Genomic DNA, 25,906 nt, shown 5'->3' with positions numbered 1-25,906 from the left:
AAGTCCTTGCAGTTTCTGCCATTGCCCTCCTGCTTCTTGTGTCGCCCTGTCTGTTTACGTGGGCGACTGCCGTGATGTTTTTCCCACTGGATCAATACCGGCTGACCTTGAAGCAGAGGTCTTGCTAAGCTTAGAGCATTATAAATTTACCCTTAGCTCCAGTATATTTATGTGGAGAAAAGTCTCCATACTTGATCACACTCCCTGGAAATTTTTTCCTTGTGTGACTGCTCCCCAGCCTCTCAGGCTGGGCTCCGTGGTTACCAGCATCCAATCCTGAATGCCGAATCTGCTGCCCTCTAGAAGATGAGCACTCTATAACCACCACAGGAGAGACACCCTTGTCCTTGGATATTGGGTTATCCGCTGATGCATCTGAAGATGCGATCCGGACCATTTGTCCAGCAGATCCCACTGAAAAGTTCTTACGTGAAATCTGCCGAATGGAATTGCTTCGTAGGAAGCCACCATTTTTACCAGGACCCTTGTGCAATGATGCACTGTTTTTAGGAGGTTCCTGACTTGCTCGGATAACTCCCTGGCTTTCTCTTCCGGGAGAAACACCTTTTTCTGGACTGTGTCCAGAATCATCCCTAGGCACAGCAGACGTGTCGTCGGGATCAGCTGCGATTTTGGAATATTTAGAATCCACCCGTGCTGATTGTAGCAGTATCCGAGATAGTGCTACTCCGACCTCCAACTGTTCCCTGGACTATGCCCCTATCAGGAGATCGTCCAAGTAAGGGATAATTAAGACGCCTTTTCTTCGAAGAAGAATCATCAATTCGGCCATTACCTTGGTAAAGACCCCAGGGTGCCGTGGACAATCCAAACGGCAGCGTCTGAAACTGATAGTGACAGCTCTGCACCACGAACCTGAGGTACCCTTAGTGAGAAGGGCAAATTTGGGACATAGAGGTAAGCATCCCTGATGTCCCGGGACACTATATAGTCCCCTTATTCCTGGTTCGTTATCACTGCTCTGAGTGACTTCATCTTAATTTGAACCTTTGTAAGTGTTCAAAAAAAATTTTTTAGAATAAGTCTCACCTAGCCTTCTGGCTTCAGTACCACAATATAGTGTGGAATAATACCCCTTTTCTGTAGTAGGAGGGGTAATTTAATTATCACCTGCTGGGAATACAGCTTGTGAATTTTTTCCCATACTACCTCCTTGTCGGAGGGAGACTTGGTAAAGCAGACTTCAGGAGCCTGCGAAGGGGAAACGTCTCGACATTCCCATCTGTACCCCCGGGATACTACTTGTAGGATCCAGGGGTCCTGTACGGTCTCAGCGCCATGCTGAGAACTTGTCAGACGCGGTGGAACGCTTCTGTTCCTGGGAATGGGCTGCCTGCTGCAGTCTTCTTCCCTTTCCTCTATCCCTGGGCAGATATGATCTTATAGGGACGAGAGGACTGAGGCTGAAAAGACGGTGTCTTTTTCTGCAGAGATGTGACTTAGGGTAAAAAACGGTGGATTTTCCAGCAGTTGCCGTGACCACCAGGTCCGATGGACCGACCCCAAACAAGTCCTCTTCCTGTATACGGCCATACTGTGCCGTTTGGAATCTGCATCACCTGACCACTGTCGTGTCCATAACATCTTCTGGCAGTTATGGACATCGCGTTTATTCATGATGCCAGAGTGCAAATATCCCTCTGTGCATCTCGCATATATAGAAATGCTCTATAGTCAATAAAATACTGTCCCTGTCAAGGGTATCAATATTTTTAGTCAGGGAATCCGACCAAGCCACCCTAGCTCTGCACATCCAGGCTGAGGCGATCGCTGGCCGCAGTATAACACCAGTATGTGTGTATATACTTTTTATTATATTTTCCAGCCTTGTCAGCTGGTCCTTGAGGACGGCCCTATCTATAGACGGTACCGCCACTTGTTTTGATAAGCGTGTGAGCGCCTTATCCACCTTAAAGGGTGTTTCCCAACGCGCCCTAACTTCTGGCGGGAAAGGGTATACCGCCCATAATTTTCTATCGGGGGGAACCCACGCATCATCACACACTTTATTTAATTTATCTGATTCAGGAAAAACTACGGTAGTTTTTTCACATCCCACATAATACCCTCTTTTGTGGTACTTGTAGTATCAGAAATACGTAACACCTCCTTCATTGCCTTTAACGTGTGGCCCTAATAAGGAATACGTTTGTTTATTCACCGTCGACACTGGATTCAGTGTCCCTGTCTGTGTCTGTGTCGACCGACTAAAGTAAACGGGCGTTTTAAAACCCTTGACGGTGTTTTTGAGACGTCTGGACCGTACTAATTGTTTGTCGGCCGTCTCATGTCGTCAACCGACCTTGCAGCGTGTTGACATTATCACGTAATTTCCTAAATAATCCATCCATTCCGGTGTCGACTCCCTAGAGAGTGACATCACCATTACAGGCAATTGCTCCGCCTCCTCACCAACATCGTCCTCCTACCTGTCGACACACACGTACCGACACACAGCACACACACAGGGAATGCTCTGATAGAGGACAGGACCCACTAGCCCTTTGGAGAGACAGAGGGAGAGTTTGCCAGCACACACCAAAAACGCTATAATTATATAGGGACAACCTTATATAAGTGTTTTCCCTTATAGCATCTTAATATATATATAAGCATATCGCCAAATTAGTGCCCCCCCTCTCTGTTTTAACCCTGTTTCTGTAGTGCAGTGCAGGGGAGAGCCTGGGAGCCTTCCCTCCAGCCTTTCTGTGAGGGAAAATGGCGCTGTGTGCTGAGGAGATAGGCCCCGCCCCTTTTTCGGCGGCCTCGTCTCCCGCTCTTAACGGATTCTGGCAGGGGTTAAATATCTCCATATAGCCTCCGGAGGCTATATGTGAGGTATTTTTAGCCAAAATAGGTATTCATTTGCCTCCCAGGGCGCCCCCCTCCCAGCGCCCTGCACCCTCAGTGACTGCAGTGTGAAGTGTGCTGAGAGGAAAATGGCGCACAGCTGCAGTGCTGTGCGCTACCTTTAGAAGACTGAGGAGTCTTCTGCCGCCGATTCTGGACCTCTTCTTACTTCAGCATCTGCAAGGGGGCCGGCGGCAAGGCTCCGGTGACCATCCAGGCTGTACCTGTGATCGTCCCTCTGGAGCTGATGTCCAGTAGCCAAGAAGCCAATCCATCCTGCACGCAGGTGAGTTCACTTCTTCTCCCCTAAGTCCCTCGTTGCAGTGATCCTGTTGCCAGCAGGACTCACTGTAAAATAAAAAACCTAAGCTAAACTTTCCTAAGCAGCTCTTTAGGAGAGCCACCTAGATTGCACCCTTCTCGGCCGGGCACAAAAATCTAACTGGCTTGGAGGAGGGTCATAGGGGGAGGAGCCAGTGCACACCACCTGATCCTAAAGCTTTACTTTTTGTGCCCTGTCTCCTGCGGAGCCGCTATTCCCCATGGTCCTTTCAGGAACCCCAGCATCCACTGGGACGATAGAGAAATCCCTCTGTGCATCTCGCATATATAGAAATGCATCCTTTAAATGCTCTATAGTCAATAAAATACTGTCCCTGTCAAGGGTATCAATATTTTCAGTCAGGAAATCCGACCAAGCCACCCCAGCGCTGCACATCCAGGCTGAGGCGATCGCTGGTCGCAGTATAACACCAGTATGTGTGTATATACTTTTTAGGATATTTTCCAGCCTCCTATCAGCTGGCTCCTTGAGGGCGGCCGTATCTGGAGACGGTAACGCCACTTGTTTTGATAAGCGTGTGAGCGCCTTATCCACCCTAAGGGGTGTTTCCCAACGCGCCCTAACTTCTGGCGGGAAAGGGTATAACGCCAATAATTTTCTATCGGGGGAACCCACGCATCATCACACACTTCATTTAATTTATCTGATTCAGGAAAAACTACAGGTAGTTTTTTCACACCCCACATAATACCCTTTTTTGTGTTACTTGTAGTATCAGAAATATGTAACACCTCCTTTATTGCCCTTAACATGTAACGTGTGGCCCTAATGGAAAATACGTTTGTTTCTTCACCGTCGACACGAGTCAGTGTCCGTGTCTGTGTCGACCGACTGAGGTAAATGGGCGTTTTAAAGCCCCTGACGGTGTTTGAGACGCCTGGACAGGTACTAATTGGTTTGCCGGCCGTCTCATGTCGTCAACCGACCTTGCAGCGTGTTGACGTTATCACGTAAATCCCTAAATAAGCCATCCATTCCGGTGTCGACTCCCTAGAGAGTGACATCACCATTACAGGCAATTGCTCCGCCTCCTCACCAACATCGTCCTCATACATGTCGACACACACGTACCGACACACAGCACACACACAGGGAATGCTCTGATAGAGGACAGGACCCCACTAGCCCTTTGGGGAGACAGAGGGAGAGTTTGCCAGCACACACCAAAACGCTATAATTATACAGGGACAACCTTATATAAGTGTTTTCCCTTATAGCATCTTAATATATAATAATATCGCCAAATAAGTGCCCCCCCCTCTCTGTTTTAACCCTGTTTCTGTAGTGCAGTGCAGGGGAGAGCCTGGGAGCCTTCCTAGCAGCGGAGCTGTGTAGGAAAATGGCGCTGTGTGCTGAGGAGAATAGGCCCCGCCCCCTTTTCGGCGGGCTTTGACAATGCTAAATTCCTATGTCGTATAAACAACCCTTATGAAGCTAAGAACACTGTACGCTGTTTACTTAAGAAATACCGTAATGGTACGCTATTTGCGTAACGATCGCTCAGCCGTAGGCGAGACGCTCAAGCGTCACGTTCGCTCACGGCCCAGCGATCACAGGACACGTTATTGGTTATGTCTAGGGGAAAGATTCGCTATGGCGTAGCATACACTCGAGACCACGAGGAGGTCACCAGCGATGCAGACGCTCACAACACTATACCTTGATATTAAACCTTATACCGACGAAACACACAGAATACCTTTAATGTGAGTACAGGGTGTAAATGCAACTTTGTGTAGCCTGACTACCTACAAAGCTGTTTGAGCATCACCGACGCTCAAGTGAACACTTAACACTATAGTAAATACACAGATACTGTTTTAGGGTTCCAAAGCCTATTATCTGTATTATATCTAGTATACTTGTAAAAGAGTAACACAGTACAAATGATACACTACAATATAACAAAGACTTCCTAACCAAACACCTAACTAAGGGATAAACTACAATACTATCCTGGCCTAACACAATACAATACAATACTATAAAGTTTAGTCTAGGGGAGTTACGAGAGAAAAGAGAAAATAGAGAGAGAGAAATAGACACAGAGGGAGAGAGAGGAATTGGCTCACAGAAAGACAATGATTACGGAGAGAACTTACGCACAAAGGGTATGATCGCCTGCGCCTCGATATCCAGCTCCCGATTATCAGCAGATAACCGTTGATGAGAGAGTGAGCGCTGGATGTGGTCGGCCTGCCTATTTATGCCCCACACACAATGCAATCTCCTGGTCCTACAATCCTTCAGTTTATTGGACACAGGAATTCGGCCCTGTACTGTAACCAAAGGTCATAGGTTGATTCATACAGGTGGGCTGTGCTGAGTTTAAACGGCTCAGGTGGGTGGGAAACTGGGTTTCCCGCCGCATACCTGAGTATGGGTAAATAATAGAAATGGACATAAACTTCTTATGTTCATAACTATTCGCACGAGCGATTAATACGCTCCAAACCAACACCGGAATATTGCTAATTAAATACTCTTCCGATGGGTACCAAATACTGCTGTATGACTCCTGTTAGACCCTTCGTACAATACAAAGAGGGATTCCTCCGCTCAGGGACATTCTATCTAAACCAAACTTACAGAAACTATTGAGGGGAACATGATCTATAAACGACATTAATTGTGAACTTTTGTAACGAATGAGTCGCACGCTACGATCACATAAACTCTACCGTAAATGCGCATACTGCGCGTGCGAGTGCACGCTATTGCGGGTATGCGCTTCCACGGGAGAGCGTACGCATGCGCAGCACGGACCAGTGTGCGGTGCAAATATGGCAGTGTGCATTGAGACATTTTTCTGACTTCGACAGTCCACCCTTTGGCAGTCAATAATAACTGCCACAAAATTTTTAAGGAGAAAAATGTAAGTCAGGGGTTAATTGATTTCCATGGTGGGGAAAGGAGGAAGAATGGAGTAGGTGTGAAGAGAGTATGACCTAGTGAGAAAGCAGGAGCATGTGTGTATGAGTCCATGTTTGGGGGGGTCATGTATCATCGTGCCGTACGTGTGGTAAATCAAGCTTCGAGGTATTGCGAAGTATACATTTGAATTCCTTCTTATCCTGTGGTACAGGTCTGTGGATGGGCTGTCAAACTCTACCGAGCTCATTTCGGCTGTGGTTGTAACACAATGGGGATGCACATTTTAGTTGATGATACATGAATTGGGGGGGTATGTGGTTGCTGCTATCTGTGCCTGTATTCCCTATCGACTATGTGTGTTATTACCTGAGGGTTGCAGAGATGAAGATAAAGAACACTTACGAAAAATGCAATGATATTCTATGTCAGGTTAATGTACGTTCGTCGATTGAGGTCTTGATTGGTGTCGTTTGATTGCAGTCTTCTTCTTTGTGCTTTTGCTCATAAATCGTGAGTAAAGCAAACAACGTCCATGGATTTACAAAAAATGTTGGGCTAGCGTGAGTTTAAAGTTCCTAGGGAAACTGGGGTACCCATGGCATTGTCCATAAAATCTTGTATATCAGGTCGTCTGCTCTTCTTCTTTCCATCTTTCCGTTGTCGGCCCCTTGGCTCATCAGGTCCTTCGTCTACGTGGGTCTTTGTACCTCGGAGGAAAACATAGAAATGGGTGAAAGACGGACCGTATACTCATTACATCATTACGTCATGGTTTCTAGCATTGGGTCATAAATCAAATCCAGGTTAATTACAGTTTCCTCACTCCTCAAGCTCATCACTTTCGTACTTTGTTTACACCTCATCAAAGCCTGCCCGCATCTAAATATCAATCCAATAGATATAACGACACCTAAGATACACAGGAGAAACTTTCCAACATCCATTATGATTCCTTGAGCCCACTCTCCCAAACCGGAGAACCAATTTCGCGGGTTCAACCATGACACCCAACCAGTCAGCTCATTACCTACAGCAGCAAGGGTGAGATTGTGTTTCCGACGAAATTCCCACTTTAATTGCAGAATATCGTCCATCTTTTGGTCTATGACCTCTACCGGATCCTCGGTGTTATTTGTGATATACGTGCAACACTTTATACCGTACTGTGTTGCCAATGTAACACAATATCCGCCTGTTACTGCTGTAAGGTAATTAAGAACCATCCTATGCTGAACTAGTTCTGTTTTGTAAGCTTGAAGTTCTCTTCCAGTGTATCTAAACGTGTCATCATACATTTCAGTGATATTGTCTAACAAATTGGCGAGTGCGGAAATGTATTTATAATTCATCACTCCTCGAGCGGTACGAGTGAAATCTAACGCTACCAGAACCTGAATCCCGGTGGATTCATGGATAAGATCAGAGGCCGGATGCTCTAACCTTTCTGACAGTTGTCTTTTAACTCGGTGTTCGTAGTGAGTGTGAGTATAAGGAGCTTGGGCACCACGGTGTATGTCCTTCATTTTGTCATGTGTTACAGTCATCACTTCAGGCAATACTTTTCCAATATAACACAATCCTTCAGAGTTTGGGGCAAGCCACTTGTACGCCTTTCTCCCGCATATGAAATATGCATCATCGGGGAGAACATAAGGGACGGAGAAGGACATGACCATGTTACAAACCTTCCAGGTGAAATCTCCTGACCCTAATTCTTCCATCTGTCTAATACACGTATCAGTCTGTATGATATGTGCACAGTATCCTGGTGATACCTCTCCCACTTTAGTAATTCTATTTCCTAAGGTATACCTATACCGGAAAGATTTTCCTCTACTGGCTATGTGGCGTACAAGCTCTGTATCTGTAGGCATTCTATCTGCTCTGTGTGAAAAGGTCATGGTAAGGTTGCTCCATGACACTTCCCAATTTCCCGGTTTTCTAGGATTGGAGATGTTAAAACATAAGAGGGACCTATCCACATGGTATTGGTGGAGCTTCAAACTAGGAGGGCTGGAGATGTTAAACCTCCGGTCCACCGGTCTCCCACCACTTAGCTCAAGTACTTCCCCTAACGTTAAAGGAAATGGTACTAGCCCTGATTTGCTGTGACCCTGAGGTACTTGAGAGCATACCCAACAATCTGTTTGGTTCAACACGTTACCCACTAGAGAGTGATAGTCACTCAATGGATGCCGGTCCATATGGATATTAAAACTAGATTGGCATTGCTTTATGCATCCATCTTCAACCAGATTACCACAGAGCCTACAGATACAATTTTCCTCAGCTAACAATCCATCACAATTTCTTCTATCGGATCGTTTTCTGATACTCGCCTTTGCTTGTTGGATTGGTTGATCTTGGAAAACTACGCCTCCATCATCATAATCGGAACCCATTCCAGAACCTCTCTCGACCTCTATGGTACTCTCGCCGGAACAGACTGCTCTGGTCAACATCATGGTTAACATCAAAATCCGGATCACAGTCTCTTTGGGCAAGTCCATCTTTGAGGAGGAAATGGAGAAGAATGAGAAAGGGGAAAAAGAAATATCAAGGGAGAAGGGATGGGAAGTGGAGAAAAACAATAAAAGGGAGAAGGGAGTCGACAACTGCTTTCGATCTTCAAGGCTCAGGTGCCGCCTCAGTCCTCCTGGAACAGACACTCCAGTGATACAACCTCTACCGTCTGTTCCTTATCACGGGACTTCTCTGGGTCAGCAACCTTCTTGCAGTGGGATGAATGGACCCAAGTCTCTCTCTCAGCAACCTTCAATGCTGTGGTGCTAGTCAATAAGACCTGGTATGGTCCTTCCCATCTATCAATAAGACAACCTGAGCGTAGAAAATTTCGTATCATTACATAATCCCCAGGTTCAATGTCATGACAATTACTATCTGGTAAATCAGGAATCACCAACTTCAGATTATCATTTTGACTCCTCAACTGCTTACTCATGTTAATCAAGTACTTTACAGTTACTACATTGTTACATTTCAAATCATCCTGAGGGTTAATCATGACATGCGGTTGTCGACCAAACAGAATTTCAAAAGGAGACAGATTAAGAGGGGACCTGGGAGTGGTTCTGATGCTATATAAAACAATGGGTAAAGCTTCTGGCCACGTCAATCCTGTCTCTGCCATTACTTTACTCAATTTATTTTTAATAGTGCTGTTCACTCTTTCGACCTTCGCACTCGCCTGTGGACGGTACGGAGTGTGCAGCTTGCTATCAATTCCCATCAACTTACACATTCCTTGAAAGACATCACCTGTAAAATGGGTACCCCTATCACTTTCAATGATTCTAGGGATACCATATCTACATACAAATTCCTGCACAATTTTCTTAGCTGTAAACATGGCGGTATTTGTAGCTGCTGGAAAAGCTTCGACCCAATTCGAGAAAACATCTATACAGACAAGTACATACTTTAAGTTTCTACATGGGGGCAATTGGATGAAGTCAATTTGTATTACTTGGAAAGGGCCGCCGGCAGGTGGGATATGGGAGGGTTCTGTAGGTATTGCCTTTCCAATATTCTTTCTCAGACAGGTAAGGCATGACATTGCTCTTTTACCAGCATGAGAGGAGAATCCTGGGGCGCACCAGTATGCTCTTACCAATTTGCACATCCCCTCCTTGCCTAGATGAGTCAGCCCGTGAGCTGCTTCAGCCAGACATGGAAGGTATGCCCTGGGGGCCACTGGTTTACCATGTCCATCCGTCCAGAGCCCTGAGGGCTCCTGGCCATATCCCTTTGCCTTCCAGACTGCTCTCTCTTGAGTGGAACACAAATTCTGCATCTCACACAACTTCTGTGTGTTGATGGTATTAAATACCATCAACTGTGTGGTGTCTGTCCGTATGGGGGTAGCAGCTGCAAGCTTTGCAGCTTCGTCTGCTCGGCTGTTACCAAGGGATACTGGGTCTTGGCTATACGTATGTGCTTTACATTTGATAACAGCCACTCTGTCGGGTTCCTGTATCGCTGTTAGAAGCCTTTTTATATACGCTGCATGCGCTATCGGTGTGCCAGCTGCCGTCATGAAATTTCTGAGCCGCCATAGGGCTCCGAAATCATGGACTACCCCGAACGCGTATCTAGAATCGGTGTAGATATTGGCAGACTTACCCTTAGCCAATTCACATGCTCTGGTTAGGGCGACCAGTTCAGCAACTTGGGCTGAGTGAGGTGGGCCTAGCGGTTCCGCTTCTATGGTGTCTTGGTCATCTACGACTGCGTATCCAGTACACAAGTCTCCCGAGTCTGACTGTCTGTGACAACTACCGTCCGTGTAGAACGTGAGTTCTGCATCTTCTAGTGGATTGTCACTGATGTCAGGCCTTGCGGTAAAATTTTGGGTCAAATATTCCATACAATCATGTGCATCTTCCTTTGTATAAAATCCTCCTTCCCCATCACTCTCACCTCCCACCCTTTGTGCCTGTCCAGGCACACCTGGGAGAAATGTTGCAGGGTTTAATGCGCTGCATCTCCTTATGGTGATGTTTACTGGGGCCATTAATGCCAATTCCCATCTCGTAAACCTTGCTGATGAGACATGTCTGGTTTGGGCAGAATTTAATAAGGCAGATACTGCATGTGGTGTATGGATTGTGAGGTTGTGGCCTAGCACGACATCTTCGCTTTTCGTCACTAGCAATGCTATCGCCGCAACGCTACGCAAGCATGTGGGGAGGGACCGCGCTACCGTATCTAGCTGAGCGCTGTAGTATGCAACTGGCCTGCTGGCGTCACCGTGTTTTTGTGTTAGTACACCTGCTGCGCACCCAGCACTTTCTGTTCCGTATAGTTCAAAGGGTTTCCCATAGTCTGGCATACCTAGTGCAGGTGCCTGCGTTAGACACTGTTTGAGTCTCTCAAATGCCGTTTCAGATTCGTCTGTATGCGAAATCCGATCAGGTTTGTTTGAGGAGACCATTTCCTGCAGAGGTAGTGCCAATATGGAAAACCCTGGGATCCAATTACGGCAATACCCACACATTCCTAAAAACGTTCTGATCTGTTGCTGGGTTTGTGGTAGTGTCATGTCTCTAATGGCTTGGATTCTATCAGCGGTCAGGTGTCTCAGTCCTTGTGTTAGACAGTGTCCCAAATATTTTACCTTAGCTTGGCATAATTGCAACTTGTCTTTGGAGACCTTGTGACCTGTGTCTGAAAGGTGAAACAGGAGCTGTTTCGTATCTTTCAGGGATGCCTCCAATGAATCAGAACACAGTAGTAGATCATCCACATACTGTATCAACACTGATCCACTTTCCGGTTGGAAAGACTGTAAACAATCATGCAAAGCCTGAGAAAATATACTTGGACTATCTATGAAACCTTGGGGTAATCGAGTCCACGTGTATTGGACTCCTCTGTATGTGAATGCAAACAAATATTGACTGTCAGGGTGCAGAGGTACCGAAAAGAAAGCGGAGCAGAGGTCAATAACAGTGAAAAATTTGGCAGTGGGAGGAATTTGCATTAGGATGACAGCTGGATTAGGCACTACGGGGAACTGACTCTCGACTATTTTGTTAATCCCCCTTAGATCCTGCACTAGCCTGTAACCCCTCCCCCCACTCTTTTTAACAGGGAAGATGGGACTATTTGCTGTGCTGGACGTTCTTACTAGAATGCCCTGTTGTAGCAAGCGCTCTATTACGGGAAAAACTCCTAACTCCACCTCTGGCTTCAGAGGATACTGTGGGATTTTTGGAGCTATCCTACCATCTTTTACTTGCACTACTACTGGAGCTACGTTTGCCATTAATCCAGTGTCTTGTCCATCTTTTGTCCAAAGTGACTCTGGTATCTGAGATGTCATCTCTTCTACCTGGGATGGGTTCCTATTTGTCATAATGGTGTGTGACATTAATTTTGATGGGGAGTCTAACATGTCTCGTACTTCCTGAGCGTGATTCTCAGGTATGTCCAAGAATACACCTTCAGGAGTACAATAGATGACGCAACCCATTTTGCATAGTAAGTCTCTTCCCAGGAGATTGGTAGGTGCCGATGCAGCCAGCAAAAAGGAATGCTTGGTATGCAAAGGTCCTATTGTAATCTCTGCTGGTTTGCTAACAGGGTAATGCTGGACTACTCCTGTTACTCCTATGGCTGGAACTGTCCTACCAGTGGTTCTCATGCCCACTGTCGAATTTATCACTGACTTGGCCGCCCCTGTGTCTACAAGAAAGTTTAAAGTTTTACCAGCCACATTGATTGCAATCTCTGGTTCGCTTCCAAGACTGGCAATCAATTTAACTGGTTGCAGATTACAGGTATGGCCACACCCCTATTGGGCATGCTGACCGCCCTGAATCCCATTGGCAGCAACTACTTGTGCGGGGGTTAGCTGGGAACTACCAGAGGCGTGCCAATCTCTGTTTGGGGGATATCTTTTTGTTTCCCCTGTATGTGGCTCAAAACTCCGCCTCTGTGGACCCTGCTCCCAATGTCGTGTGTGGTGTTGTTGTCTGGGGGGTTGAAAAGATCTTTGTACATTTCTTACTCTACAGTCTCGTGCAAAATGTCCTGGTTTGTTACAAGAAAAACATGTTATCATACTTGCCTTACCCACAGGATTCGGTGGTACATACGCAGGCTGCCTTGTGGTCAGCGCCTGTATACTTACAGACATCAACTTATCACTTTGCGACTCCCTGTGCCTAGTGATGTTTTTGTCGTGATCAACAGCAGCCTCTCTCAAAGTGGACACTGACAGACCTCGCCAGCATGGCTGCGTGGTCTGTACCCTAGCCTTTAATGTTTCTTTCAAACCATCCATCAGTACAGATACTGCTACTTCTCGATGGTTTGGGTTGGTCTTTATGTCTTCTATACCAGTGTATTTTGCCATTTCTGATAATGCCCGGTGGAAATATTCTGCTGCCGTTTCAGACTCCTTTTGTTTAATGGAGAATAGTTTATTCCATTTAGCAACGGCTGGGAAATATTCTTTTAGCTGCAAATTTATCCTTTTTACATTATCCTGGTCGTACACATCTGTAAGTGGTACCTCTTTGTCTAGTCCACAATCAGCCAAGAATTTAACTGGGTCGACACTGGGGGGTAAGCAAGCTCTTAGCACTACCTGCCAATCCTTATTATTGGGCTCTAAAGTGTTTCCTAGATCCCTGATATATTTTTGGCTTGCCACTAAATCCTTTCTGGGGTCTGGGAATTCAGACACTATGGTCCTTAATTCCATTCTAGTGAACGGGCAATACATGGCGATGTTCCTGATGGGTGTGACTCCTGATGCATCTGTTTTCCCATTGGGAACTACTATCACCTTAACTGGGTTAACTCTTATAACTTCACTCTGTGTAGATTCTACAGCTTGGGGTGTAAGTGTTTCAGTGTAATGCATGGTGCCGTACTTACCTGATGACACGACCTCACCTATCCCCCCGCTAGGGGCCTTCACTAATCTCGTGGCTGTTGATGTGCCTACTGTAGTTTCTGAAATGGTGGCTGCAAGAGAGAGAGCTGAAATTGTTGATGGATCGTCTTCTTGATCACACTCCTGGGGAAGGTTCAAAACAGGGTACAACTTGCACGGGTTAATACTTGCATGGGTTATTTGGTTAACATCATTAACATTAACATGGTTACTAAGAGTTTTAGTTTTACAACCCAGTGCGTCTTTCTCCGTAATCAACTTCTCTCCTGATATATATGGTGGAGGAGGAGCTGTGGCTATCAGTTTCCTTACTGCCCCAGATCCTGCCGCCAGAGCCAAACCTCTCTGTATCTCACCTTCCTGGTGCCACAACTGTAAATAATCATAATGCTGAATTCGTCTCTTTGTTGGTTTTACGAGACATATCCTCCTCCTTAAATTTTGTAACACTTCCGGGCTGAAACTACCTATTCTTGGGAATTTGTCCCTGTCTTGTACAGTCATTCGTTCCCATTCATCACATAAAACCTCTGTGTGACTACCGTATTTTTCACACATAATGTATCTTGCCGACCCAACTGGTCGGTTCTCCGAATCAACCTGAACCAGGGTTGATCGCCCCCTACCTGAGCAACTGGCCCCCATCGTCTGTAGGTGTTGCTTAGTCCTCCTTGGATTTTCTGTATCAAGGTTTTCAGCAAGCCTTTACAGACAACCAAATTACTCCACAGTAGGCCGGCGGTGGCGGTTTACCGAGTACCCCACTCACTCGCCCACCTCGACCAATACGACCTGATCACACCGATATGGTGCTGGCGTACTCGATACAGGGCCCCTATGGAACCTTCAGTTTACTGGAACATATGAGGGATACCCGCAGGACACTTACTCTTTCCAGTAAACGTTGGGGTTGTTAGATAGTTCCTGAGTGACCAGCGAACTTCCCTTCCAAAAATAAAAAATTACACAAATCACGTCAGAATGTACAAATAGCGTTTATGACCTTCGTACACAAATAGTACCGGTCAGGTTTACTAATGCACACAATTACGTGCGGTACAATCGTTCAGCACATAAGCAACTAATCTTATGTGCGGAGCGACCAGTGGAATCGAAAATTTCGGCTGCGAATTCCTTCAGCCAGAGCTTAATGGCCTATATGGGTTCTGCACCAACACCCCAGGCGTTGTGCCACTGGACTTTTATAGCGGACCTTTTTACCTTATGACCTCCTGGTCTTGTTCCTTATGACCTCCTGGTCTTGTTACCTTATGACCTCCTGGTCTTGTTACCTTATGACCTCCTGGTCTTGTTACCTTATGGTCCGCTATACTCTAATGCTCAAATATTATTTAACCAGAGATGCCTCCCTGGCCACCGTATATGTCACTTACACGTATGTTCCTTAACGAGTACCCGACTTTCCTTTTGGTTCCCCCTTTAAAATTGTATAAACACACTCACTCAACACATGTACACTTTTGTTTCTACCTCTATTTCTGCGCAGAAATTTGTCTTCAGCCCAAGTGTGTTACTAATTAGGAGCAGGATCTGTTAAACTAAATTTCGGGTTTTCCAAAAATTGATTTGCGTTATTTACCGCGTCACGTTATCTACCGCTGTGCGTTACTTATCGCCTTTGCGCTAATTATCGCTTTGCGCTAAAATCCACTTTATCACAACTTGAGCTACGTGGACGTAACCAGACGCTACGTTGCGTAATGTACGCTGCGTGCGTCTGCCTTTCGGATTGCGTACGCTAGTCTTTGTTAGCGACACGTGTACGCAATGCAGAGGATCCACCGTAACACAATATTTATCAATGTAGATGATCCCTGATCATCCACCGCAATCCACACTGCACACTGGCTGCCTCGTCTCTAAGACAAAACCGTGTTCTATACTTTAATTATTACTTTTACTATTAAATAACAGCAAATCTCTTTTTGCACTTTCTATCAACTATAAAATTGGCAAACAGGAATAGTGATATACGAAAAATGAAATATACAAGTGGAAAGAAATGCAGGTATATGCGTGCGTACGCAAGACAAAAGAAAAATAAACAGTTTTAAAAGACACAAGCGTTTTGTTCTTACTTCCGGTTACCGGGTTCCTTCAGCACTCTTTACCTAAGCGAAGCAGACGCTTATCCCGTCAGCAACTGTGAGACAACCTCCCACCCTTTTGCTGGGGGATAAAGTCTGCTGATCTACCTAGTGCAGATGTGAAAAGGACCGGGCGAGCCCGCAATTGACAATGCTAAATTCCTATGTCGTATAAACAACCCTTATGAAGCTAAGAACACTGTACGCTGTTTACTTAAGAAATACCGTAATGGTACGCTATTTGCGTAACGATCGCTCAGCCGTAGGCGAGACGCTCAAGCGTCACGTTCGCTCACGGCCCAGCGATCACAGGACACGTTATTGGTTATGTCTAGGGGAAAGATTCGCTATGGCGTAGCATACACTCGAGACCACGAGGAGGTCACCAGCGATGCAGACGCTCACAACACTATACCTTGATATTAAACCTTATACCGACGAAACACACAGAATACCTTTAATGTGAGTACAGGGTGTAAATGCAACTTTGTGTAGCCTGACTACCTACAAAGCTGTTTGAGCATCACCGACGCTCAAGTGAACACTTAACACTATAGTAAATACACAGATACTGTTTTAGGGTTCCAAAGCCTATTATCTGTATTATATCTAGTATACTTGTAAAAGAGTAACACAGTACAAATGATACACTACAATATAACAAAGACTTCCTAACCAAACACCTAACTAAGGGATAAACTACAATACTATCCTGGCCTAACACAATACAATACAATACTATAAAGTTTAGTCTAGGGGAGTTACGAGAGAAAAGAGAAAATAGAGAGAGAGAAATAGACACAGAGGGAGAGAGAGGAATTGGCTCACAGAAAGACAATGATTACGGAGAGAACTTACGCACAAAGGGTATGATCGCCTGCGCCTCGATATCCAGCTCCCGATTATCAGCAGATAACCGTTGATGAGAGAGTGAGCGCTGGATGTGGTCGGCCTGCCTATTTATGCCCCACACACAATGCAATCTCCTGGTCCTACAATCCTTCAGTTTATTGGACACAGGAATTCGGCCCTGTACTGTAACCAAAGGTCATAGGTTGATTCATACAGGTGGGCTGTGCTGAGTTTAAACGGCTCAGGTGGGTGGGAAACTGGGTTTCCCGCCGCATACCTGAGTATGGGTAAATAATAGAAATGGACATAAACTTCTTATGTTCATAACTATTCGCACGAGCGATTAATACGCTCCAAACCAACACCGGAATATTGCTAATTAAATACTCTTCCGATGGGTACCAAATACTGCTGTATGACTCCTGTTAGACCCTTCGTACAATACAAAGAGGGATTCCTCCGCTCAGGGACATTCTATCTAAACCAAACTTACAGAAACTATTGAGGGGAACATGATCTATAAACGACATTAATTGTGAACTTTTGTAACGAATGAGTCGCACGCTACGATCACATAAACTCTACCGTAAATGCGCATACTGCGCGTGCGAGTGCACGCTATTGCGGGTATGCGCTTCCACGGGAGAGCGTACGCATGCGCAGCACGGACCAGTGTGCGGTGCAAATATGGCAGTGTGCATTGAGACATTTTTCTGACTTCGACAGTTTCTTCTCCCGTTTTTCTGGAATCCTGGCAGGCGTTAAATACATCCATATAGCCCCAGAGGCTATATGTGATGTATTTTTAGCCAGCATAGGTACTTTCATTGCTGCCCAGGGCGCCCCCCCCCCAGCGCCCTGCACCCTCAGTGACCGTTGGTGTGAAGTGTGCTGAGAGCAATGGCGCACAGCTGCAGTGCTGTGCGCTACCTCATGAAGACTGAGAAGTCTTCAGCCGCCGATTTCTGGACCTCTTCTCTCTTCAGCATCTGCAAGTGGGTCGGCGGCGCGGCTCCGGTGACCCATCCAGGCTGTACCTGTGATCGTCCCTCTGGAGCTAGTGTCCAGTAGCCTAAGAAGCCAATCCATCCTGCACGCAGGTGAGTTCACTTCTTCTCCCCTAAGTCCCTCGTTGCAGTGAGCCTGTTGCCAGCAGGACTCACTGAAAATAAAAAACCTAACAAAACTTTTACTCTAAGCAGCTCTTTAGGAGAGCCACCTAGATTGCACCCTTCTCGGCCGGGCACAAAAACCTAACTGAGGCTTGGAGGAGGGTCATAGGGGGAGGAGCCAGTGCACACCACCTGATCCTAAAGCTTTTACTTTTGTGCCCTGTCTCCTGCGGAGCCGCTATTCCCCATGGTCCTGACGGAGTCCCCAGCATCCACTTAGGACGTCAGAGAAAAGGTATTTTCTTTCTCTAGTAATTGGATCTACCTATGATCACCTCAGCAACACTTATGGACTGTCAGTGCTCCAGCTTCTGGGCTCAAAGTATGCTTCTCCGATGCACAATCTGTCCTGCCATCTTGTCCCTGTACACATGTCCTGCAACTATTGCCCAGCACTACCCTGTTCTGCCACCCCTACCCCACATTCCCATATAGTAATTGATTTCACACACCCACCATGTTTTGTCTTCACTGTCACAACACTCCTCCCATATCCTATTCTCACTATCCCAAATCCCCCACGCCATTATCTTGTTCCCAATCACCCCATATCCTGTTTTCCTGTCTGACACCCCTCATATCCCTTCCTTTCTTCACTGTCCCATTACACCCTCATACCCTGTCTTCGTTATCAAATCCCCCCATCATATTCGTTCTTCACACCTACTTTACAATGAGGGTCCCCGTGTTATTAGTGTATAGAGCCCATGTTAAAAAATAAGAATTTACTCACCGGTAATTCTATTTCTCGTAGTCCGTAGTGGATGCTGGGTACTCCGTAAGGACCATGGGGTATAGACGGGCTCCGCAGGAGACTGGGCACTCTAAAAGAAAGATTAGGTACTATCTGTTGTGCACTGGCTCCTCCCTCTATGCCCCTCCTCCAGACCTCAGTTAGGGAAACAGTGCCCGGAAGAGCTGACATTACTAGGAAAGGATTTAGAATCCAGGGTAAGACTCAGACCAGCCACACCGTACAACTTGTGATAACCATACCCAGTTAACAGTATGAAACAATAATGAGCCTCAGTAACAGATGGCTCAAAACAATAACCCTTTAGTTATGCAATAACTATATACATGTATTGCAGAGATTCCGCACGTGGGACAGGCTCCCAACATCCACTACGGACTACGAGAAATAGAATTACTGGTGAGTAAATTCTTATTTTCTCTGACGTCCTAGTGGATGCTGGGTACTTCGTAAGGACCATGGGGATTATACCAAAGCTCCCAAACGGGCGGGAGAGTGCGGATGACTCTGCAGCACTGAATGAGCAAACTCAAGGTCCTCCTCAGCCAGGGTATCAAACTTGTAGAATTTTGCAAAACTGTTTGAACCCGACCAAGTAGCAGCTCGGCAAAGTTGTAAAGCCGAGACCCCTCGGGCAACCGCCAAAGAAAAGCCCACCTTCCTTTTGGAATGGGCTTTTACAGATTTAGGATGCGGCAGTCCAGACGCGGAATGTGCAAGTTGAATCGTGCTACAGATCCAGCGAGCAATTGTCTGCTTCGAAGCAGGAGCACCCAGCTTGTTGGGTGCATGCAGGACAAAAAGCGAGTCAGTCTTTCTGACTCTAGTGGTCCTGGAAACATAGATTTTCAGGGCCCGGACTACGTCCAGTAACTTGGAATCCTCCAAGTCCCGAGTAGCCGCAGGCACCACAATAGGTTGGTTCAAATGAAACGCTGATGCCACCTTAGGGAGAAACTGGGGACGAGTCCTCAGTTCCGCCCTGTCCATATGGAAAATCAGATAAGGGCTTTTACACGACAAAGCCACTAATTCTGACACCCGCCTGGCCGAAGCCAAAGCCAATAGCATGACCACCTTCCTCGTGAGATATTTTAGCTCCACGGTTTTAAGTGGCTCAAACCAGTGTGATTTTAGGAAATCCAACACCACGTTGAGATCCCAAGGTGCCACTGGAGGCACAAAAGGAGGATGAATATGCAGCACTCCCTTAACAAACGTCTGAACTTCAGGCAGTGAAGTCAGTTCTTTCTGAAAGAAAATAGATAGGGCCGAAATCTGAACTTTTATAGATCCCAATTTTAGGCCCATAGTCACCCCTGCCTGTAGGTAGTGCAGGAATCAACCCAGCTGGAATTCTTCCGTTGGGGCCTTCCTGGTCTCACACCAAGCAACATATTTTCGCCATATGCGATGATAATGCTTTGCTGTCACATCCTTCCTAGCTTTTATTAGCGTAGGAATGACTTAGTCTGGAATGCCCTTCTCTGCTAGGATCCGGCGTTCAACCGCCATCCCGTCAAACGCAGCCGCAGTAAGTCTTGGAACAGACAGGGCCCCTGCTGTAGCAGGTCCTGTCTGAGGGGCAGAAGCCATGGGTCCTCTGATATCATTTCTTGTAGTTCTGGGTACCAAGTTCTTCTTGGCCAATCCGGAACGATAAGTATTGTCCTTACTCCTCTCTTTCTTATTATCCTCAGTACCTTGGGTATGAGAGGAAGAGGAGGGAACACATAAACCGACTGGTAGACCCACGGTGTCACCAGAGCTTCCACAGCTATCGCCTGAGGGTCCCTTGACCTGGCGCAATATCTTTTTAGCTTTTTGTTGAGGCGGGACGCCATCATGTCCATCTGTGGTCGTTCCCACCGGTGTACAATCAGCTTGAAGACTTCTGGATGAAGTCCCCACTCTCCCAGGTGGAGGTCGTGTCTACTGAGGAAGTCTGCTTCCCAGTTGTCCACTCCCGGAATGAACACTGCTGACAGTGCTAGCACATGATTCTCCGCCCATCGAAGAATCCTCGTGGCTTCTGCCATTGCCATCCTGCTTCTTGTGCCGCCCTGTCGATTTACATGGGCGACTGCCGTGATGTTGTCTGACTGAATCAGCACCGGTTGGCTTTGAAGCAGGGATTCTGCTTGACTCAGGGCATTGTAAATGGCCCGTAGTTCCAGAATATTTATGTGTAGGGAAGTTTCCTGACTCGACCATTGTCCTTGGAAGTTTCTTCCCTGAGTGACTGCCCCCCAACCTCGGAGGCTTGCATCCGTGGTCACCAGGACCCAGTCCTGTATGCCGAATCTGCGACCTTCGAGAAGATGAGTACTCTGCAGCCACCACAGCAGAGACACCCTGGCCCTCGGGGACAGGGTGATCAACCGATGCATCTGAAGATGCGATCCGGACCACTTGTCCAATAGATCCCACTGGAAGATCCTCGCATGGAACCTGCCGAAGGGAATCGCTTCGTACGAAGCAACCATCTTTCCCAGGATTCGCGTGCAGTGATGCACTGTCACCTGTTTTGGTTTCAGGAGGTCCCTGACCAGAGACGATAATTCCCGGGCCTTCTCCTCCTGGAGAAACACCTTCTTTTGTTCCGTGTCCAGAACCATACCCAGGAACAGCAGACGCGTCGCAGGAATCAGCTGCGACTTCGGGATATTCAGAATCCAGCCGTGCTGATGCAGCACTTCCTGAGATAGTGCTATGCTGACTAGCAACTGCTCCTTGGACCTCGCCTTTATCAGATCGTCCAAGTACGGGATAATGATAACTCCCTTCTTTCGAAGGAGTATCATCATTTCGGCCATTACCTTGGTAAATACCCTCGGTGCCGTGGACAGATCAAACGGCAACGTCTGGAATTGGTAATGACAGTCCTGTACCACAAACCTGAGGTACTCCTGGTGAGGTGGGTAAATGGGGATATGCAGGTATGCATCCTTGATGTCCAATGACACCATAAAATCCCCCTCTTCCAGGCTTGCAATAACCGCCCTGAGCGATTCCATCTTGAACTTCCTTATACAAGTGTTCAAGGATTTTAAATTTAGGATGGGTCTCGCCGAACCGTCTGGTTTCGGTACCACAAACATTGTGGAATAGTAACCCCGCCCCTGTTGAAGGGGGGGTACCTTGATTATCACCTGCTGGAGGTACAGCTTGTGAATAGCGTCCAGTACTACCTCCCTTTCTTTGGGAGCAGCCGGCAAGGCAGCTTTGAGGTAACGGCGAGGGGGAGTGGCCTCGAACTCCAGCTTGTATCCCTGAGATACCACTTGCAGAACCCAGGGATCCACCCGTGAGCGAACCCACTGGTCGCTGAAGTTCCGGAGACGCGCCCCCACCGCACCTGGCTCCGCCTGTGGAGCCCCAGCGTCATGCGGTGGACGTAGAGGAAGCGGGGGAGGATTTTTGTTCCTGGGAACTGGCTGTCTGGTGCAGCTTTTTCCCTCTTCCCCTGCCTCTGGGCAGAAAGGAAGCGCCTCTGACCCGCTTGCCTTTTTGTGGCCGAAAGGACTGTACCTGATAATACGGTGCTTTCTTAGGCTGTGAGGAAACCTGAGGTAAAAATGTCGACTTCCCAGCTGTCGCTGTGGAAACTAGGTCCGAGAGACCATCCCCAAACAATTCCTCACCCTTATAAGGCAAAACCTCCATGTGCCTTTTAGAATCAGCATCACCTGTCCACTGCTGAATCCATAATACTCTTCTGGCAGAAATGGACTTTGCATTAATTCTAGATGCCAGCCGGCAGATATCCCTCTGTGCATCCCTCATATATAAGACTACGTCTTTAATATGCTCTATGGTCAGCAAAATAGTATCCCTGTCTAGGGTATCAATATTATCTGACAGGGTATCGGACCAAGCTGCTGCAGCACTACACATCCATGCTGAAGCAATTGCAGGTCTCAGTATAGTACCTGAGTGTGTATATACAGACTTCAGGATAGCCTCTTGTTTTCTATCAGCAGGCTCCTTTAAGGCGGCCGTATCCTGAGACGGCAGTGCCACCTTTTTTGACAAGCGTGTGAGCGCCTTATCCACCCTAGGGAACGTCTCCCAACATAACCTGTCCTCTGGCGGGAAAGGGTACGCCATCAGTAATTTTTTCGAAAACCACCAGTTTCTTATCTGGGGAAGCCCACGTTTCTTCACACACTTCATTTAACTCATCTGATGGGGGAAAAACCACTGGTTGCTTTTTCTCCCCAAACAGAATACCCTTTTTAGTGGAACCTGGGTTAATGTCAGAAATGTGCAACACATTTTTCATTGCCATAATCATGCAACGGATGGCCCTTGTGGAATGTACATTAGTCTCGTCCTCACTGGAGTCAGACTCCGTGTCGACATCTGTGTCTGCCATCTGAGGTAGCGGGCGTTTTTGAGCCCCTGATGGCCTTTGAGACGCCTGGGCAGGCACTGGCTGAGAAGCCGGCTGCCCCACAGCTGTTATGTCATCGAACCTTTTATGTAAGGAGTTGACACTGTCGGTTAAAACCTTCCACATATCCGTCCACTCTGGTGTCGGCCCCGCAGTGGGTGACATCACACTTATCGGCACCTGCTCCGCCTCCACATAAGCCTCATCAAACATGTCGACACAGCCGTACCGACACACCGCACACACACAAGGAATGCTCTGACTGAGGACAGGACCCCACAAAGTCCTTTGGGGAGACAGAGAGAGTATGCCAGCACACACCACAGCGCTATATAATCAGGGATTTACACTAACACAAAGTGATTTTTCCCTATAGCTGCTTTACATATACAGTTTGCGCCTAAAGTTAGTGCCCCCCCCCTCTCTTTTTTACCCTTTGAGCCTGGAAACTGCAGGGGAGAGCCTGGGGAGCTGTCTTCCAGCGGAGCTGTGAAGAGGAAATGGCGCCAGTGTGCTGAGGGAGATAGCCCCGCCCCTTCTCGGCGTACTTCTCCCGCTGTTATATTTACATTATGGCGGGGGATTTTTGCACATATATAGTTATTTAGACTATATTATGTGCTGTTTGCCAATGTAAGGTACTCTAATTGCAGCCCAGGGCGCCCCCCCCCCCCCAGCACCCATCAGTGACCGAAGTGTGTGGTGTGCATAGGGAGCAATGGCGCACAGCTGCAGTGCTGTGCGCTACCTTAGTGAAGACCAAAGTCTTCAGCCGCCGATTTCCAGGATGCCTTCTTGCTTCTGGCTCTGTAAGGGGGACGGCGGCGCGTCTCCGGGACCAGACGACCGAGGCTGGGCCTGTGTTCGATCCCTCTGGAGCTAATGGTGTCCAGTAGCCTAAGAAGCCCAAGCTAGCTGCAAGCAGGTAGGTTCGCTTCTTCTCCCTTTAGTCCCTCGTAGCAGCGAGTCTGTTGCCAGCAGATCTCACTGAAAATAAAAAACCTAACAAATACTTTCTTTACTAGGAGCTCAGGAGAGCCCCTAGTGTGCAACCAGCTCGGGCCGGGCACAGATTCTAACTGAGGTCTGGAGGAGGGGCATAGAGGGAGGAGCCAGTGCACACCAGATAGTACCTAATCTTTCTTTTAGAGTGCCCAGTCTCCTGCGGAGCCCGCTATTCCCCATGGTCCTTACGGAGTACCCAGCATCCACTAGGACGTCAGAGAAATGGGGTTACGTACATAGCCTCACACGCTGCCGGATGTAGCCCAATACCCTCACACAGGCTGCAAGTGTTAAAGACCAAAATGTATAAGGGCAATGCTAGCAATAGCTAAACGGTTGGTTCTATATCGGAGTGGCTGAAGGGACCTTGTGACGTACCTATGGGAGGAGCTACGTCACCAGGGGGAGGAGCTACGGGCGAACAGGGTACCCGAAAAGTACCCTTGCGGGCTCGCCACGCTTCGGGCACGGTGGCTCGCTCCGCTTCGCTCACCACCAAATTACTAAAGGTAATAGTTGATGGCGTGGATAGTAGAGTAACTATCCCGCTGGCCTAGCTCCTCCCCCTTGCGTCGTAACTCCTCCCCCTTACGGAAAAGGTCCCTTAGCCCACTTGATTCTAGCATCTACCATAGCTAAACACTCAGTGTGAGGCCTTATTACACAGCAATGGACGGATTCCTGGAGATTGCGGAATATGGGGGCTTCAAGGGACAACCCACCACACCCAATGGACCTCTGTTCACAGCACACACATTAATTCAGGGAAGTGACTGGGCACAATGACAGGCCCCTCTGAAACCAAAATCACTCTGAAGTTTATTTGAAATTTACAAGATTGTGTAGCATCTGGTCTCCTGATAGTAACTGCAGGTCTATGGGCCCAAGCCAGTGGATCTGTCCTGTGCCTCATATTCCCAGCTACATCCTCTATCTTACCTATAATTCCACTTTTTGAGTAAAATTGCGGCACCCCTTCCGTGCACACAGAATATTGCCCCCATCAGCCCCGGGGACCCCGCACACACACACACACACACAGGGGAGTCCATTCACCTCCCTCGCCGCTGTTGTCGGGCTCTTACATCGCTCTCAGTCACAGCGCACGTTCCCGCTCTCCCGCCTTCTGCTGTGAGCGAGCGCGCCGCTCGCCGGGTGGTCGGTCAGGGAGCGCGCCCGCGAGATTACACTGGGCGGGGGACACGACACGAGGGAGCAATGGGGAGGAGACTGGGCGGGGATGCTGCGCTCTAACGTTACTCACTCAGGCACGCAGAGGTGGGTTCCCTGACGCGGTCGTCGTCGTCGTTTCACCAAATCATGTGACCGAGTGTACTGCAGTAATGGCGGCGCTGCTGAGCTGATGTCCAATGATCCTTTGCCCACTAACTCAGCACACAGATACAGTCTCCCACCTTACCGACAGGGTAGCGTCTAGATTCTCCTCACAGACAGTCAGTAATGGTGTCATCCTCTGTGATGCTGTTTATTCCACCAGTCAGGTCTATTTACACAGAGCTGTGGCCATACAGTGCCCTTTTCTATGGGTTTGCAGTGGGTTTAGTGTAGCCCTCAATAACTTGAGAGAGAGATGTTGTATAATCTATGTTTATAAACTTTATACTGTTGGTATATTAAGCTATGAGAGGGAAGGTGTTTATTAAATGAATCACAAATCAATTCATTTGTGTGTAAAGGACTGTCAATCTATAAATTGAGAATAGGCTTGAAGGGGTTAAAAAAGTGTACAGAGGGGAGTCCGCATGCCGTCAGCGGACAGCATATAAAAGGCGATCCCCGTCGGCTGATCCCTCTGGTAGCGCTTACGCCCCAGGCTCCGACACCGGTGACAGAGCTGTGCTGTAAACATACAGAGACGGCTGGAGCTTACGAGGGCTAAACGAGGCGGCGCATAGTGGAAGTGAAGCGGGGGGCTTCACTGCGTTGAGCTGGTACCTATTATCCCCGTGCAGCAGGTGGAGAGTTATATTTCTCTAACGTCCTAAGTGGATGCTGGGAACTCCGTAAGGACCATGGGGAATAGCGGCTCCGCAGGAGACTGGGCACAACTAAGAAAGATTTAGGACTACCTGGTGTGCACTGGC

General features: G+C 47.6%; 1 protein-coding gene across 3 annotated transcripts in view; it reads right to left on the bottom strand.

Moving 5' to 3' along the window:
* Positions 1–25,018, bottom strand: part of LOC134935967 (zinc finger protein 84-like) — a 94,521-nt gene extending 69,503 nt beyond the window's left edge. For 2 of the 3 annotated variants that reach the window (XM_063930829.1, XM_063930828.1), the window contains exon 1: positions 24,858–25,018. The gene's annotated coding sequence lies outside the window, so the exon portion shown is untranslated. The remainder of the gene's footprint in view (positions 1–24,857) is intronic. The other variant, XM_063930830.1, reaches the window with a different exon arrangement.
* Positions 25,019–25,906: the final 888 nt, after the last annotated feature.

The sequence above is a fragment of the Pseudophryne corroboree genome, chromosome 6, assembly GCF_028390025.1.
Source record: "Pseudophryne corroboree isolate aPseCor3 chromosome 6, aPseCor3.hap2, whole genome shotgun sequence".
Taxonomy (NCBI): domain Eukaryota; kingdom Metazoa; phylum Chordata; class Amphibia; order Anura; family Myobatrachidae; genus Pseudophryne; species Pseudophryne corroboree.
Note: the sequence above shows the minus strand (reverse complement) of the source record. Positions and strands in the feature narration are given on the sequence as shown.